The sequence below is a fragment of the Cavia porcellus genome, unplaced genomic scaffold (assembly GCF_034190915.1).
Source record: "Cavia porcellus strain 051 isolate PalLab524CR breed Dunkin Hartley unplaced genomic scaffold, mCavPor4.1 scaffold_1, whole genome shotgun sequence".
In the NCBI taxonomy this organism is placed as follows: Eukaryota; Metazoa; Chordata; class Mammalia; order Rodentia; family Caviidae; genus Cavia; species Cavia porcellus.
The window spans coordinates 189,611,875-189,630,140 of record NW_026947484.1 but is presented as its reverse complement, the minus strand read 5'-3'; the positions used below and the strand labels follow the sequence as shown (position 1 = coordinate 189,630,140).

Sequence of the window (18,266 nt, the reverse complement as noted above, 5' to 3'; positions counted from 1 at the left end):
TTTTAAGAAGGCGGAACTTTTTTGTTGTGGTATTTTAAGTCCTTATTTTGAACGCTGCATTATCTCAGTGTGGTGTAGAGAAAATGCATTTGACTGTTGGAATTACGTGTTCACCAAGTGATGTTACAATATTAAAGCTTGGGCTCAGGCCAGACCTCGCTGGGCTGCCCCAAAGGAGCAGCAGCCCCTTGGCTGGCTGAGCACCTCCTCCTGAGGACCTCCGAAAAATTCTAGGTCCCACAGGAATAAAACCTGCCCGCTTTTCCCAGATCGCTAACTCTACATCCCTCAAACTGTTTCTGGAACTGGGAGGAAAACAGACCCAGCCGGCGGGCGACGCACCTCCACCAGGGGCAGAGACCGCCTGCAAGAGACCCAGCCCTGGCCGCGCTGCCCGAGGGGTGGCGCCCCCCGGCCGGGACTGCGCGCCGAGCCTCGGCGCCCCCAAGCGGACAGGGCGGGCGGAGGGCGGGGCGCGGCGACAGTGCGGAGCCGGCCCGCCCCCCGTCCCCCGCCCCCCGCGCTGCGCACAGCGCCGCCCGCCCGCTCGCCCGGGCCGCCCGGGAGCTCCTCCAGCCCCGCGCCGAGCTCAGTCGCCCTCGCCCGCGCTCTCCCCTTCGCCGCCCGCGCCGGCCCCCGCTCCGCGCCCTGGTAAGCTCTTCACCCTCCTGGGGTCCCCCTCGGGCTCGCGGGGCTCCCTGCCCCCGCGCTTGGGCTCCAGCCATATCTGGGCAAAATATTCAGCTGTCGCCGCGGCCAAGAGGGACTGAGCGTGGCTCCCTCTATAAATAGCTGCCGCCTCGGGTTGCTCCGGGCTGGGGAGCCCGCGTGTCGGGGGTCCCGCGCTCCGCTCCGGGGCGCTTGTGTGCCCGCCGCCCCGCGCCCCGGCCTGGGCACCCTCCGCTAGGACCATCGCGTCGCGCTGTCACCGCAGGGGGACCGCGGGCTCTCGGCTGGGCACAGGTGCTGCCCGCGCCGGGCACCCGGGCGCGGCCTCTCCGTCCCGCGGAGAGCCGGGGCGCGGGAGTGGGGTCGTGGGTGCTGGCGGGACGCGGAGTCTGGGTTCGCGCTGCGCCGACCCGGGACGAGAAAAGTTTCCCAAGTTTTGTGGAGAAAAGGCTGGAGGCAACGCGACTTAAAGCACCGCTGCACGCTGGAGTGCAGCCGGGTGGAGCGAACGAGAGAGCCTGGAGGCAGGAATCGCCTCGCCGTGGTCAGCTCGAAAGATGGCCTTGAAAAACCCGTACCCTTCTCCAGACCTCAGTGTCCCCAGGGTTGTGTTCCTAGGAAGGAACTAGGGACCCGGATAGTGGGAGCAGCGGGGCGCGCGCTGTGCACCGGCCCTGGGCCGGCACTTGCAGTGCGTAGCCAGAGCGGTGGCAGAAATCTGAGGCTGCCCTGGCTTCCCCGCCTTGGATCTGTCCTGGGACCCACTTAGACCCTGGGAATAGGGCGGTTTGTGCACTCTCAGAGAGGGCCTCCCTAAGGTGTTCAGCGTAGCCAGCGTTGCTTTAGCAAAACAGCAAGTGACCCATACAGCTTGAGATCCTATAAACAGGCAGGACCAGGGATTCCAGTCCAAGGCATCCTGGGCTCAGTTTCCCCTTCTGTATGGCTCTCCTCCATCCCACCTACCACTACCATTACCACTGGGATGCTTGCTCTAACCTTCCCTCTGAGACTCTTGAAGGCCACATGGCCCAAGTTCTTCCATGTCTGAATCAAAGAGTCAGACCGAACCCAGATGCTGGGCTCTGAGCACCCAGAGGATCCTATCTGTCTGCCCCAGTGAGCACCATCTTGTGTCCATGAAGGACCTTAGAGCCCCCTGCTTAAGGTCACTAGCTGGACACTAGGTCTGTAGGCTCCACCACCTTTCCCTGTTTTCTCTGGTCCTTCCCTCCATAAGGCAGGTTTTGGGGCTCTGTGAGCAACTAACTTACCAACACCCCCTTTGGTGATTTGCTGCTGTCCAGGACTTTCCTTTGCAAAAGCGCTCTCATCCTAGTTTTGTTTGTTTCTATTATGTGTGTTCTATTATGTGTGTTCTCTAAAACCAACTCAAAGCCTCATACCTAAAAGAACTAAGGGGAAATGATGCCAAATAAAAATTCTCAATTTAAGCTACACGACAGAAAGACAGAGTGAAAAGAAGGACCCCAGTCACTTTGGTGTATTACCTCTAATGAGCTGGTCTTACACAGCCCTGGTTTAGTCACTGGCCCTTGGATTCCTCCCTCATCTAAGTGGGGGTGTCCTCTAAAAATAGCCTCCGCCACACCTTATCAGAGTCTCGCACCTTTTCCCTAGTCCTGGGCAGGGAAATTTCCTGCAGCTCAGCAAAAATAGAAAACAGAGTGGGTAGTGTCATCTCCAAGCAGTAGAAGGTAGGTTGGCCTGGTCATTGGGGCCCTGGCTCTGCTGCCCACCCAGAGTGACCTTGAGGAAGGAGGGGATGGACAAGATGATCTCCAGCGGAGCTGGAATCAGAGACTTCCTTGTTAGACCTTCTGGCATGAAGAATAAAACATGCCAGGGGTGTAATTTGGGGCATCCGCCCATGAAGAAAGGGTGGGGAAAGAGTGGGAGAAAGTGGCTTCCCAGGAACCAAGAAGGAAAGAGGTGGGCAGTGACAGTTGCTGAAGAAAAGAGGGTGGCAAGAACTGGGAAAGAGGCATAAGAGTTGGCAGGGGGTATGGGTGGCTTTTGCTAGAGCATGGCAGAGGATTTAAACATAGGATCTGCCAATGGCCCAGCCTCAGTCTCCTTGTCTTTACAATGGGGCTAACGCTCGCACCCACTTCCCATGGGCAGCCATGGGAAGTAAGTGAGGTGATGCTGGGAAAGCCCTCAGCCCAGAGCCCAGCACCTTGGGCCAGTATTATTTGTGTTAGTGAAGGGCAGGGGCAGAGGCAGGAGCTCTTGGGAGCTGAAATGGCTCTCGGCTCTTTCCAAGAACTTAGATAAGAAAGAAAGGGATAGGGAAGAGGGACAGGGCACAGAGAGGAGGCAGGTGCTTTGGGAAGGAGGAGTGTGATAAAGGGTAGACAACCCAGCAGAGGCCAGCAGGATTAGAAGACAATTTAAGAGGCATACCCTGGGCAGCAAGGATTGCCTTCCTTAATGACCTGCCAACCTGTCACAAGCTCTGCAGGTAGCCTTCGCCCCTTTGCTCAGCTTTGAGCAAAGCTGAGCAAAAAGATAAACAGGTCCTGGCTTGGGTCTCTGTGTCCCCAGGCAGACCTCAGGATATATGAACAGGGGCAGTGTTGGTCTGTGAAGGGTGTCTGACCCTGCCCAGGGGCCTCATGACCTTAGCTTGTTGTTTCTAAAGTGACGTCATCTATCGATGACTCCTTCTGAGCCCAGACATAATGGCCTTTTCCAGTCAATGTTTTGATTTTTCGGTCTTACTAATAGACCAGTCAGGCTGCCAGCACTTTTAGAGAGGCCAGTTCACTTTCCCCTTAGGCCAGAACGAGAGATAGATCAATTATTTGGGTGCTAAGAGCCATCCTCAGTTGAAAGCCACAGGACAGCCCTGCTTCTATGGCATAACACGATTTAACACGATTCTGGGGCCATTTCCTCCATCTCCTTTTGTTTGGTAAAAAGCTTCTTGATTAATTATGATCGGACCTGACTTGCTTTGCTCTTAATGATAATGAAAGAATGAGCTCATTGGAGTCAACCCAGGACACAGTCTGGAAGGATTTCTTGGCATTAGGAGGGGCTAGGTCCTTGTCGGATCTGAAAAACTAAACAAACTCAAGCATTTTTCTCTTACATTATTTTGCATAAGAGCTGGCCATTACCTGGCTCCAGGAGGAACAAGGCAGGGAGAAGGAGACGCGCCTTACCTCAGTCCCCAGCCCCAGCCACCCCTCAATTTGGGACTAATGGAGTGGCACCCCAAGGCTGCCCCCTAGCCATGCCTGTGGTGGGTGGTTGTCTGTGACCGCTGGACATTTGCTCGCATGGCCAGAGGAACCCAGGGAAACAGAAGTGTCTCTTCGCCTCCCTCAGCTTTCTTCATGGGCTCTTTCCACCAAGCCCTTCAGGGCTGGCACCACTTCTAACCCTGTTTTCCTCCCACCTCACAACTCCATTTGCTCGATGCCTCCGACTGACCTTCATCTCTCAAGTACTTGTGTCCAACCTGACTGCTCTTCTAGTTCCTGGCATCTGAGACTCCTGCCTATTGGACAAAGCCAGAGGACTCCCCAGACCCATCAGGCCCAGGCTCTGGCTCTCTCCTGTTCTCATTGGGGTTAGCAACAGCACCATCTACCCAGGCACAGAGCCCACAGCCTCTCCTTCCCTGCCCCTGCCATGTGGTCACCTCGGGCTATCAGTTCTGTCCTGCTGAAGGTCTCCTGTTGATTTCTACCCCCATATCCAGCTTTCCAGCTGAGGACTTTGTCATCTGGCAAGTGTCAGAGCCTTTTCCAAATCTTCTACATGCTGTTGGTAAAAGATCTTTGTGGAGCAGAGCTATGACTGTGTTAATTCTCTCCTTCAGGGTCTCCCTGTTTTCTACCAGATAAAGACCTGATTTCTTAGTATTGAGCAAGATCCGGCCCCAAGCCACTTCTCTGAAATGATCGCTAGGGCCTCCTCTAACTTCTGCCCATCTTCCCATCCTGGCACGACGTGCTGTGCCTTCGTGCCTCCCTGCCTTTCTGCTGCTGTTCCTTCCACCTGGAGTGCTCTTTGCCCCTTCTCAGGACATGAACTTATGATTGTCCTGTGCAGCCAAGCCCCTTAGTGTCTCGTCTGTGCTCCTGCAGAACCCCTGCACTGCCATCTGGGTGCCAGCCGTGCTGCTTTCTAACTGGAACCATCTACTGTCATCTCCATCTCTTGTAAACGGAAAGCTCCTGGAGGGCGAGGTGGTGGCTCCTTCACTCCTGCCTCTCCAGAGCCCAGCGCCCAGTGCAGTTCTTAATGTGGTGCAGGTGCATAGAGTTTTAATGAATGACTGGTCTTGGAGTGAATTAATGCACAAAGAGAAAGCAAGGGAGAACTCTGTGATAACCATGATAGGCACACAACGCCGCTCAGCATGTGCCACGTGTTTTCCCAGTGCCCAGACGTCTTCTTGCTCTGTTCCCCAGCACCTCAGCAGCCTCTGCTGGCCTGGCACAGTAAACAGCTAGTGAACAATCTGTGAGCTCACGGGAGTCCTAGGAGGGAGACACAGCAGGTAAATGCCCTCTGTTTTGTAACTGCACAAGTAGAAATTGATCAAAGTCATCCAATTGGGGCACATATTCCAGAAAACCGAAGAACTCTCCAGGATTTGCTAAACTCAAGGGGTGAGAGACCTCAGGTTCTTCTTTAATGGGCGTCTGAGTCACTTAGGATCTTTAAAAAAAAAATGCAGGTTCTGTTTCAGCTGGGGGAAGATGAGGCTTGAGAGTCTGAATTGCTAGAGTCTCCTTTTTTCTAATAAGACTAATAATTCCTGATGTATTCTAATAAGCATCCTAAGGTGCTTTTTATTAATACACGTTTCCAGTACATAGTGATTACACTGATCGTGTGGAGTTCAGAGTTCCATCTGGCATCCACAGACCACATCACAGGAAGCAGCAACCTCTGTGTCAGTTATCATATTTTCTGTCTGACCCCGTTGTTGCATTTCAGATAGGGTTTTATAAAGTCTGTGTGAGTGTATCTGAGCCCTAACTCAGAATCAAGCACTCTTTTGGTCAGTCTGCTGCTTGTAAGTTCGATGTTTTATAGCCAGTGCTGGGGTGGGAACCCGAGACGCACCCCCCCCCCCAGCCCCCTGAACTAAAAAGCCAATCAGAAGTATAAGAACAGTGTAACAGTGCTGGCTTCCCTTTTTGCTAACTCAGGGAGATTTAAAAATTCAAGTTGAATGGCCGTGTTACATGTATTTGTGCATGGATTTTATATGGCATCCCATTTAATACCATTAAAAGTCTCAAGATGGCTTAAAGTAAACCAATATAGGCAAGGTAACTGGTAAGGAAAAGTGTTTTTGTTTGTTCATTTATGTTTTTAAACAGGGCATGAACATAAAAGATTAGGGTCATGAAATGCTTTGAGATTCCAATTAAGCACTATATGGACCTTTGCTCAAAAAAAAAAAAAAATCATAGACACAACAGTGCACACATCCTCTTCCTCTTTTAGCAGGGAGAAATGTCTTTTTTACCTTAATTTTCAGTGGATTGTCACCACAGGACACTAGACAGAAGGCAGCTTGGTAGAGTGTTTAGGAGCATGGACTCTGGAGACCTGCCTCTTTGGATTCAAAGCTAAGGTTTATCAGATACTGACTGTGTAACCTTACTGAATTTGTAACTATTCTTTGCCTTGGTTATGACGGTTAAATTAGTTACATGTAAAGCTTAGAAGGGAGCCTAGAATACTTCAGTAGCATGGATCAGGAGCGTAGATTCCTGCCTAGATTCTAATCCTGGCTCTAACTACTCATTAGATGTGTGGCTTTGATCAGTGTACTGAGTTAGTGTTCCCCACAAAACCATGTCCACCTGCCAGCTCAGAATGTGACCTTACTTGGAACTGGGTCCTTACAGATGGAATTAGTTAATATGAAGTCACACTGGATTAGGTCAGGTCCTATATCTAGTGACTGGAATCTTTATAAGAAGAGTGGACACACATAGGGGGGCCAGGCCATGTGATGATGGGGACAGAGACTGAAGTGATGGGGTGACAAGCCAAGGAAGGCCAGGGTTACTGGTGGTCACCAGAACCTAGGAGAGGCATGGAACAGATAGATCTCCCTTCTCTTGCTTCTCCCAGAACAAACCAACCCTACCACTGCCTCAGCTTAAATTTCTGGCCTCTGAACTGTGATAGAGTACATTTGTGTTGTGTTGAGCCCCACAGTTTGAGCCCCACCATTTATTATGGCAGCCTTAGGAAACTGACATAGGTTGCTTGCTTCTCTGTACTTAAGTTTCTTCACCTATAAAATGCCTGCTTATTAAGACCACAGGGAATAATCTATGTAATGGGTTTAACAGTGTGCCTGCCATGCAGTAAGTACGGTGACACTGGCTATGGAGGATACAGTGGCATAAAAGACAATAACGTAGTAACAACTTCAAGGAAGGTATCAACAGGATCCCATTGTATGTCTTACTACAATCTGTTTACCTTCATGCCCTGTTAATGAACTTCTGCGTGGCTTCAGGCCTTGAAGTTTGAAATAGAGCATAACCATGGAATTTATATGTGTCTTCATACAATTAAGGCAGTAAACAAGTAGGGTAAATTCCTAGAAGTGAAATTGCTGAGTCAAAGGGTATATGCTTTTTGATAGATAAGACTCCTGTTGCCTTGAAACATGGTTTGCCCACGGGTCCTCCTGTTCTGTGTGCGAGGGCTGCCCTCCCCTCCTGTCCTGAACACGGGCAGGTCTCGGGCTCTGGCCGCCTGATAGGTGAGCATTGGTACTTCATTGCTCAATTTGCTTCTGAGTGTGAGTGACTTCCATTCTCCTGTGAATTGCCTGTTCCTTTCCTCTCCTCACATTTCCTGGGCTGTTCTATTTTTGTTGCTTGTTGTTGCCAGACCTCTTTGTCTATTAAGCGAATTAGTCTTTTGCTCAGTGCACAGCAAATATATTTCCCCTGACTTGCTGTTTGCCTTTTGGCATTGTCCATGCTGATTTTCATATTTTTTTCCAGACATACAAAAAATGCTTTAAAATATCTTACCTTATGTTAACACCTGCTGTGAGGCGAGGTAGTAAGATTTGTGTTTGTAAGGCAGAATGAGAATAGGGGTGAGTGCCACAAGTGTTTCTGTAAGTTCACTTTCGTACTAGCGGTGCTATTGACTCATAGCTGTCAAATCCAGGAATAGTTCCATTCACTTACCCATTCAACAAACAACACCTGAGAGCTGTGGGTCTTCATCTAGGCCTCTGGGAAACTGAGATGACAGCCTTGAAGTAACCTTTGATCTTCGGGGGGCATGAGAAAATACAGCCGCTCCCGCAGAGTTCTGGAGGCCTCTCTGGCAATGTTTGGCATCATGGAACCTTTGAAACTGGTATGGAAGTAAATGAACAGGGCGGAACCTGGTGATAGCCAAGGGAAGCCTGAACTAAGGAAGGCACGGAGAAGTGGGAGAAGGAGTCCAGGAATGGAGTGCAGCGTGTGTGGGAGAAAGACAGACAAACAGCTGGGACAGAAAGACACTCTCAGCATCCTTTTCTGGAACAGTGTGGCTTGCAATGATTCCTGTGGTGACTCAGACATCATGATGACCCCAAGAAATGCAAAATAAAATCTTGCACACACACAGAGTCTACTTTTCTAATTTAAACCATTTGACAACTTTGACTGACGTGTGGACTTCCAAGGCTCAGTGCTCTCTGGAATGGGGCTGGAAGCAGCTGCCAAAAATAATGGAGTCAAATGCTATGTTTAGTGTCCCCGCTTTTTTTAAAAGGTGCTTTCCCCCTGTGCTAAGAGTATGAGTTCAGCCAAGGAATAAATAAATGCAGACAGGACAAAAAAAAATAAGTCACTTAATGATATCTGAGCTTTCTCCATTCATTGCTCCAAGTGTCTTTCAAAATAGAATGTGGTCTTACGAGGCCTTAAATATCATCTCACCTCTCTCCATCAACTGGAACGACAGCCTTCTCTGGAAGACCTCATCCAGGGTCTCCAGCCTCTGCTCACAAGCCTGTAGGGACAGGTGCTCACTGCATCTTTGGGCGTCACGGTTATCAGAACATTCTTTGGGCTGATCAGAAATCTAGGTCTTGGTGACCCCTAGAGGGTCATTCTTTTGCCCTCTGGGAAACCACCAACCGCTTCTGTTCCCTCTTCCCCAGTTAGCCCATTTCGTGGTTTCAGTGTGATCATGTTTCCCCTGGCCCTTCAACTGTGATATTTGACACCCTGCCACCTTCTGTGTATCCAGCACCACTCAAGGCAAGGCCCATTTTATGGAAGAGTTGTTGACATGGCAAATGGACACATGAATACATTCTGCATCCTTAGTTGGACACACAGTGAGATACCCCTAGCACTCAGCACCATGGCCAGACCAGGGAGTGCTGACAATGCTGAATGTCATCAAGGGTATGGAGCAGCAGTATGGAACTCCCATTCATTGCTGGTGGGAATGTAAAGTTGTACATTTACTTTGGGAAATTGGTTAGTGATATCTACTAAAACTAAATGCACATCTACTCTGAGACCCAACAATTCTATTTCTAGTTATACAGTGAAAAAAATTTAAGTGACTATTCCTATGAAAAAATGTATTCATAACACTATTTTTAGTTTTCAGATACCAGAAATAATTAATAGTAAATGAATCAACTGTGATATACTCCATATAGTGCAATGCTACATGACAATGAGAAAAAAATGAAAGTAACAGACTGAATTAGTCTCACAGATAAAATGCTGAGTGAAAAAAGCCAGGCACATTGTATATATCAATGTAGATGTTGTTTATAAAAACAGCTGATCTTTGGTTTTGCAGGTCAGAATAGCAGTTACCTTTGAAGAAGAGAAATTGGGAAGGGTATAAGAGAAGCTTCTGGAAATGTCAGATACCTTCATCTAAGTGTTTATAGAGGTATATATTGGACCTTGTGGTTGGTCCACAACTCTACATTCACTGTCTTCACATGCACAAGCACGCGAAAATGCAGTGAGTTCTACACTTAAAACTCATACTGGACTCTGTATAACCTGGGCTGTTTAAGAAAGAACCCAGCCCAGAGACGAGTTCAGCACAAAGCTGAGCTGCCATCCTGTGTTTTGGTTACTGCTCTTTTTTTCAATTTTTATTTTTTATTAGTACATGTTTGTCATACAGATGGTTACATTCCCCACAGGGAATGGGTATGTGTACCTAACACATTTTTATTCTTTTTTTCACCCTCTTCTCCTTCCCCTCTTGGTCCCTCTTCCATCTGCAAAAGATCTGTCTATTTCCTATTATCCATCTTTTATTTTGCTCTTTATATTTTGAGTTCCTTCTACAAGAGAAACCATGTGATTTTTAAACTTGTATGTCTGGTTTATTTCACTTAATATTGTGGTTCCAAGGTACATCCATTTTCCCACAGATGATTCAGGTTTATTCTTTATGGAAAAGCAGTACTCCATTGTATATAAATACCACATTTTCTTGATTCATTCACCTATTGATGGGCACATACGCTGCTTCCAAGGTTCAGCTATATGAATTGTGCTATAAACATAGGTATGCATGTATCACTGTAATATGATCTGTTTAACTCTTTCAGAAAGACGTTTCCCTAGGAGGGAAATAACTGGGTTGAGTAGAAGTTCTAGTTTTGTGAAGAATCTATCTGCTCATTTTCATAGTGATTGTACTAGTTTAGCTTCACACCAGCAATGTAGAGGGTTCATTTTTCTCCACAGCCTCACCAGCATTCATTATTTTTTGCTTTCTTGGTGGGAGACTTTTTTTCCGGAATAAGATGAAATCTCAGCAGGGTGTTAATTTGCATTTGGCCTCTGCATTTTTATTAAAACAGCTAAGACCTCACCTTGGCTTTCAGATCAGAATCCGTTGATGTTGATTGATGTTGATCTAATGCTCTTCAGTCACTGCTTGGAATTGTTACTCATTTTATCTTTGGATTTGTAATTTTCAGTGAGTACCATGTCTAAGCACAGGGATGGCCTATTACATTGCAAACTCTGGCCAGGACACTAGGGACCTGGACTGGGGTGGATGAAGGACTGTATTAGGACAGTGGCCAGTGGGCTAAGGAAGTGCCTGGCCTGATTCTCAGACCCACCTCCCCAGCCCGGGGAAGGTGCACGCATTCTGCCCATGGCAAGAGAGGGAAATTGGTAGCTGGTGGCCGTCTTGTGTAAGCTGAGTTAACAGCACATAGCCATCTATGTGGATCATTAAATAATAAATTAAAACAGCATGACAGATCCAGAGGGAAACAATGAGAGAAAGGAACAATGTTGTTTTGGTGCCTTTAATGGAAATTTTTTTCTTGTCTCTTAAAGAAAGAGCCCATAATTTTATTTTGTATCAGTTTTGGAAAATTCTATAGGCAGTCTTGTATGGAAGAACGTTTTTTTGCAAGGCAAAGTGAGAATCTAGGCCTCCATCAACAGCGCTCCTTGAGGGAGGCAAGAAGGCCTGAAATTTGGACTCACAGGCTGGGAAAGCTTGGTTCTCACATCTGGCTATTTTTCCCTGCCTCTGCCCTTCTCTCTCCCTGTGGACCCCACCATGGCTTACAACATGCCCAGGAACATGAAACTGCAGGTCTAAATAAAAGTGGTGGGTTTTAATAAGCTGTGAAAGTCTCTATGCATCAGGGGAGCCATTACTGGCATAATTATCATGCCATTTTATTATTTTGATTTCAACTCTAAACACTGAGGAGGCAACGCTCCCCCAAACTTGCATGACCCACTTTTCTGTCCACACACAGTTGAGTGCTGGCTTCCCTTTCAGGTCACAGACTTGGAGTGTGACCCCACTGGTTCTTTCTGCCCCCAGGGGATCTGTTTCCCTGACAATTCAATAATCACACCCTTCCTGAGTCAGGCCAGGGCTGATTGCTGTGATGAGATGTCACAGGTGGCTGCTGCCCTTACCTGGCCCCACGGTGGGATGAAGTGACATGGAAGTCATAGTACCCTCCACTGTCAGAGTGATGGCTAGAGCCTACAGAGAGGAAGTGTGTTTGGAGCATTTCATAAGTAAGTGTTAGAGGGCATGGAAGTGGCAGTTCAGGCTCAGAACAGCATGGGCATGAACTGGCACTAAAAGTTCATGAGTGTTTGGGGGCAGATCGACTGCACAGCCAGAGGGACAAGGCCTGTGGGGATTAGAAGCTGGGAAGACCCAGGGCTGCACCTGTCTTAACGGCCTCAAATCATGAGTGGGAGTTTTCTCTGTGTCATAGTAGGAGCTGCTGCCAGTACTCTGAGCATGAGAGCAACATGAGAATGCAGGCTGAGCTGAACGTGGGCTAGAACGCAGGAGACCTGAAATTAAGGTGATGATGTCAATAAGCAAGGGCAAGTGTTATGAGGAGAGGAGGGACAGATAAAAGGCAGTTCAAGACAGGATTCCAGCCACAAGAACAACCACTGTATGATTCTGCACCTGTGAGCTACACAGCGTAATCAAACCCCTAGAGACAGGAAGGAGCATGAGGGTCACCATGGAAGATCGACAGGGTCCTGGGAGTTAGTGTGTATGGGTGCAGAGTTTCGAGGGGGGCAGACCAAAAGATTCAGGAGATGGATGGTTAACATGGTAAATTTTATGTGATGTGTATTTTAGTACAGTGCAAAAAGAAACCATAACAATAATGAGAGAGGAAGCTGTCAGGCATAGAGGTTGCCAGAAGTGGGGATGGGAGAGTTTGAGGCTGATTTTCAGGTGACTGGGCTGGGTAGCTGGTGGGTGGAGAGGTGCCAGAAGCCAGGTGTGCTGGTCAGATTTTTATTGCTGTGACAAAATACCTGAGGAAAGAGACGTAAAGGAGGAATAGTTTATTTTGGCTCATGGTTTCAACCCTAGTCAGATGGATCCATTTCTTTTAGGTTGAAACATCATGGTGGAAGAAAACAGCTCACCTCATGGCAAGCAGAAAGGAGAGAGAGGGAGGAGAGAAGGAGAGAGAAAGAGAAAGAGGAGCTGAAGACAAGATTTACCCTTCAAAGGCACATCCCCAGGGGTCTGTTTCCTCTAACAGCCCATTCAGCTAGGAACTCAACAGTCGATTAATCTACTAAGGGCAGTTAGAGCCCTCACAAGCCAAAGCCCATAAACTGTCAACCAACCCTTCAGCACAGCCTTTGGGGGAACATTTTGGATCCCAACTCTCACAACAAGTGAGGAGATGGTGACATAGTATGCACTTAGGGCTAGCCATGTGGGGCCTGAGGGACTCTAGAAAAAGTACTCAGTGAAGAGCCTGGACTCAGAAGGGAACCCATCTGTGAGTCATTATTGTGGCATTGCCAAACCCCACACAGTTAAGTAGAGCACACAAGACCCGGGCTTCTCCAGGAGACTTAGAAGGAGAGGTCAGAAAGTAGAAAAGCCAAGAGTGTGAGTTCTCCTTCTGGTTTGGCTTCAAGGAGGAGGGACACATTCAAGGTGCCTCAGGACAGTGAGGGGCTGAACCTTGTAAGGATCATGGGGGTACAGAGATCTCATGGGAATTCAGCTTCAGGCATGGCCATCGGGCCTGAGGGAGCAGGGCCTCGGGCCTCTTGGAGATCCCACCTTACCCCTGTCACTCAGGTTATGTGAACTGTCCCTCTTCTTTTCGCTGCCCCCCCATGACCCCAGTCAGTAATGTTAGGCATTGAGTTATACCCCACCATGTACCTATAAAAGTGGCCTTGTTTGGAAGTAAGGTTATCACAGATGATCATGTTAAAATATAGTCACTGTAGCATCCCTAATCCAGTAACGGTTCACACGCTTATCAAAGGGAAATTAGGACACAGGCACATAGAGGAAAGACAACACAGACACAGGGAGAATGTCACCTACAAGCTAAGGAACAGAGGGCTGGAGCATGTCCTGTCTCAGAGTCCTCAGGAGTCCTGGTGAACACTGCCTGGGCTTTAGACTCCCAGGCTCTGAAACAGGAACATGTTTCAGTCATTTAAACATGTTTCTGTCATTTAACACGTTCCTGTTGTCTTGAACCATTGGTGGTACATAGATGGCTTCTACCCCCTGATGGGATGTCCTAGGCTGCCTAATGTGATTTAGATCTGCCCAGCAGAGAAATAGGAATTACAGCCTCTTCATGAATGTGTTGGGCCACATAGTTTATGGTGCTTTGGGGAACTAACACCACCGAGAAAGGAAGACGCGGCCTTTCTCTCCTCCTACCATAAGTCATTGACTAGCCAATCAGGTGGCTGCCCTTGAGCCAGGCATCCATTCTGTCCAGTGAGCTGGGAGCTGAGAGGGTGAGGAGATACAGAGCATGGCTGCCTGAGAGGTGCCCTTGAAGGAGGGTCACAGGGAAGTAGCTCACTTGTGAGGAACAGGGGACATCCCAGGTGCTCTTGTGTTCCTGGAGCTAAGGAGAGAGAGAGAGATTCATGAAGGAGTAAGCAGTATTGTCCTGGGGTGCAGGATGTACTGATGAGGGCTCATGATGTGATATCCCTTTAATCAAAAATCTTTCCAAAAAAGGTTAAGTACACAAGGAGTTGGTGGATGAAGGATCCATTTTGTAACGAACTTTTCTTCGCCCATCTTCAACGTGCTTCTTGACTGAAATAAGATGGTATAACTGGAAATTGTCCACTTACACTTGTGACTCAGGTCTTCCTGAACCTGGGAAAACACAATCCATAAATCAAGGTGAATTCCAGCTTGTTGTCTCCTTGCCAAATGTCCCCACACAGGCAGATGCTGGAGGAGGCATCGGCGGAAGTGACCCTGTCTACTTCCTGTGTGCTCCAGGAGCCCCCTTCCACGAGCTTTCCTTCCTGCAGCTTTCCTGATAGATGCCCTCAGAGCTTGGCATGCTTGTATTTACTGTCCAACCTGCGGAGTTTTGCTTCCTGGCACAGCTCGTAAATTCTATTTTTTGATGTTTAGCAGACTTGAGGCTTTTACCCTGGAGAAGTAAGGTCAGCCTGATGGGCTGTAAGTGTGAGATAGATATAAGATTTAGAAGATTTAATTTCTTAGTGTGTTTTAAATTTATTTAGCTGTGGGTAACAGAGGGGTTGTTCTGGGGGCACCAGTGGCATGATCACCTCCTTCCTGCTGTCCCTTCCTGTTGGGTTCCCAGCTCCCCATCCTCTCCAAAACTGGATCAAATCTTGCCTGTTAAACATGGATCAGTAAGGCATCCATTAAGGATTAAGATGTGATGTGAACATCAACCAGTACTTCATCATGAATATATTCATTACCATAAGCATATGCTAATAAAAAATTTTAAATATAGAGGTAAATAAACAGGATCAGAAGCAAGAAAGGACTTGCCCAAGCTTTCAAGGGTGATAAGCCAGAAGTCAGGTGTGTTCATGCCTGTACCTCTGCACCACGGGACAGGCACAGGGTTAGGCCCTAGAAACATGAAAACAAGCAAGACATAAGTCCTCCCCTTAGGGGCCTCGCAATCTGATGACTGTATGTATGTGAGACTCCCACAGCAGAGGCTTCCTTATAATAGCTGCCATGTGTTGAGCCCGTATGGGCTGTATGAGCCCCAGGCTGCACCCTCATTGCTTGTTAACGCCTGGTCCATCTAACATCCTTTGGGATGACCACCACTATACTCTACACAGCCAAGAAAGATACCCAGTGATTTTCAACTTACTTGAGCAATAGAATCCTTCAAGGAAAATCTTACCGATAATTCCAAATAATTACATCAGGTAAAATCAAAGGTGAGCCCTTCACTTATCCCTAAGTCCTTTCAGGAGTTTGGGGAAACCTTCACAGAGACCTTTTTTGGATGTAGTTTAAAAACCACCCAAGGGCTGGGGATTTAGCTCAGTGGCATAAGCACCTATCTGGCAAGCACGAGGTCATGAGTTGGATCCCTGGTACCACAAACCACCCCCCCATGCCCCCCAAAAAGTATCTGGGGATATAGCTCAGCAGCATAAGTGCCTGCCTGGCAAGCACAAGGTCATAAGTTCTATCCTTGGTACCAAAAAAAAATAAAAAATCAGAACCACCCAAGCAATCCAGTTCTATCATTTTATGGATGAACAGATGAAGCCTCTGAGAAAGAAAGGAACTTAGCAAGCATCATCTGAGGACTTACCATTACAGCTAGCACTCTGCCTCTGTGCTCCACCCCTGTCTCTTCTCTGACTAGCAATAAGAGGACTTGCTTTAACAGTTATGTAATTCAGTCCTTCCTTCTAAGCTATGTTGTAAGATTGAATTTGCAGTAGGCTCTGTTAATAGGCTGGTTTCATCTCTTTCTTGCCCTGTTTCTTCCCCAGTTCCCCAGAAGACTGACCATAGTGTTGCTTTGTAGAAGCTGCCCCTGCGAGCCAACTGGATGAGTGTGGCTTGAAGCTGACGGCTTCAGAGTTTACCTTAGGAGTTCTCAGCTTATTTAATGTAATGCTTCATCACTCTGTAACATTCACAGGACACTGGACCCTAGAAGGAGCTTTTGAAGTTCTACAAAATAGACATTTAAGCACCTTGGGATGCATAAGTGGACTATTAACTTTCCTGCATGTGATAAGAGGAAACTTCTCCAGGAAACCAAACAATTACACCTCTCAGGGTGGCATTTCTGGGGGCAGTCTGCTGCCTGGTTCCCTCATCCCTTCTGTAAGTCCTAGAGTTGCCTCCTACTTCTCTCTCTCTCTCTCTCTTCTTCTGCCCAAGCTGGACTTGATATGGATTTACTTCTCCTTATTTCCTTGCCCTTGCTTTCAGTCCTTCAAGGTCTGTCATGATTTTATTTTTTCTAAGTTTTCATTGCAAATCATCTAGAAAGTGAGTCAGCTGGCAAAGATAACAAGTGTGAGAAGCTCCAAGGATTCCAAAACTGTCTGACATCCCCAGATCTGTACCCTGGCTGGTCCTATCCATCAGTGTCCCTTCCTGTGTGGTTCTGAGTTCCTCTCTGGTGTGACCCAGAGGTGGCTCTATGGCTGTGTTTTCCAAACTCTGTTTCATGAGATTCCAATTTTGAGAGCAATATCTCAGACATAGTGTTTTGTCAAAAAGACTGAGGAACTTTTCTTTCAACCTGTTCCTCTTGGAGATGTCTGTTGAATAGTTGCACAACAAAACTTTTTTCAAAATCCTGTGATCTCAGGTGTTATGTAACTTGGTACAACCTAAAACCTGTTTGAACACTAAGTGCATTTTCTAAGAGATTTATTTAGCTTGGAGGCTGAGAATCCAAGGCCAGGCAGCCCCATAACTGTTGGGCCTCTGGTGAGGGCCCTCCTAGCTACATCACAACATGGAAGATGGCATCATGGTAGGCATGTGTATACAAGGGCGAACTCACATGAAAATACAGGAAGCTGGAGAATGGAAAGGGTTATTCTTGCTCTTTTTAAAACCAGTTCCCTCTGTAAGCACTAACTCATTCCACAAGACCAGCATCAATCCTTCCAGAGACCTCCAATGACCTAATTACTTCCTGCTAGGCCTCACCTCTGAAAGGTTTCACCATTGCAACACCACTACACCAGGAGTGAAGCTTCCAACCCAGCAATCTTTGGGGGAAGCAAACCATGTCCAAACTGTAGCAACACCAAACTCTTGTATTTTGCAGCCCATTTAAGAGACACTGGTTTGGAGACCACCCTGTGAGTGGGTTCTGGAAGCCTCTGAGTCCTTCGTTAAAGTCCGCCTTGACCCTACGATGAAGATCATGGATACTCTCTCTTTCCTAGCTCTAATTTGGTGTTATAAAACACCAAATTAGATTGTTTTCCAGGGCCCTTCACAAAGGTTGTTCCATCTATATCAGATCATTGTCAGCTAGTTGTCTTTCTTTGGAAGTAAATGGAAGTGAATCAAGGGCAGTGGGCAGTTTATGTTACGAACATTGCATTTTGTGGGTCTGGTTAAAGGAAGACATCAAACAGAGCCAAGCCATTCTTGGAGAAAAGGGCGGTACTGGGGTTTTTGTATTTGGGAAGTGAGTCCTCCTCATCAAGCCAGCTTGCACATACTCGGATTTCTCCTACCAATGTTACTCCCCCCAGACTTACCTTAATAGTCTGCTCTTGGCCTTCTGAAGTAGACTTTCTCTGTTGGCTTAGCAAATTTTTGTTTTAATTTGTGTTAGATTCCTGTCATTGTTTTTAACATATTAAAGGCTTTAGATTGATTGGTTGGCTGCCTTTTCTTAGTTTTCATTTTTCTTTACTATGAAACATTCCACTAGTCATTTTATTGATGAACCATGATGTTTGCTTGTTTGTTTGCATGCGAGTCTAAAGTGGAAAGATGACACTAATTATGTCAGTATGCGAGTAACAAAGTACCACAAACTGAGTGGTTCAAATCACTGAACTTTGTCACACAGTTCTGGAGGGTAGAAGTTAAAGATCAAGGTGTAATGGAAATTCTCTCTTTCTGAAGGCAAAATTAATGGGAGGAATGACGAGGAATTAATTCATGGCTTCTTTTCTAGATTCTGGTGGGTTACTGGAAGCTTTTGAAAGTCCTTGGCTTATAGAAACATCATCCTGACCTCTGTCTGCATGGTCACATAGCATTTTTCTTCTGTATGTGCTTGTGTCTAGATTTCC

At 47.3% G+C, this 18,266-nt stretch overlaps 1 protein-coding gene across 1 annotated transcript in view; it reads left to right on the top strand.

The window, feature by feature from the left end:
- Positions 1–493: 493 nt before the first annotated feature.
- The window catches only part of Tmod1 (tropomodulin 1), a 69,696-nt gene continuing 51,923 nt past the window's right edge, over positions 494–18,266 (top strand). The window contains exon 1 of the mRNA XM_063225068.1: positions 494–651. The gene's annotated coding sequence lies outside the window, so the exon portion shown is untranslated. The remainder of the gene's footprint in view (positions 652–18,266) is intronic.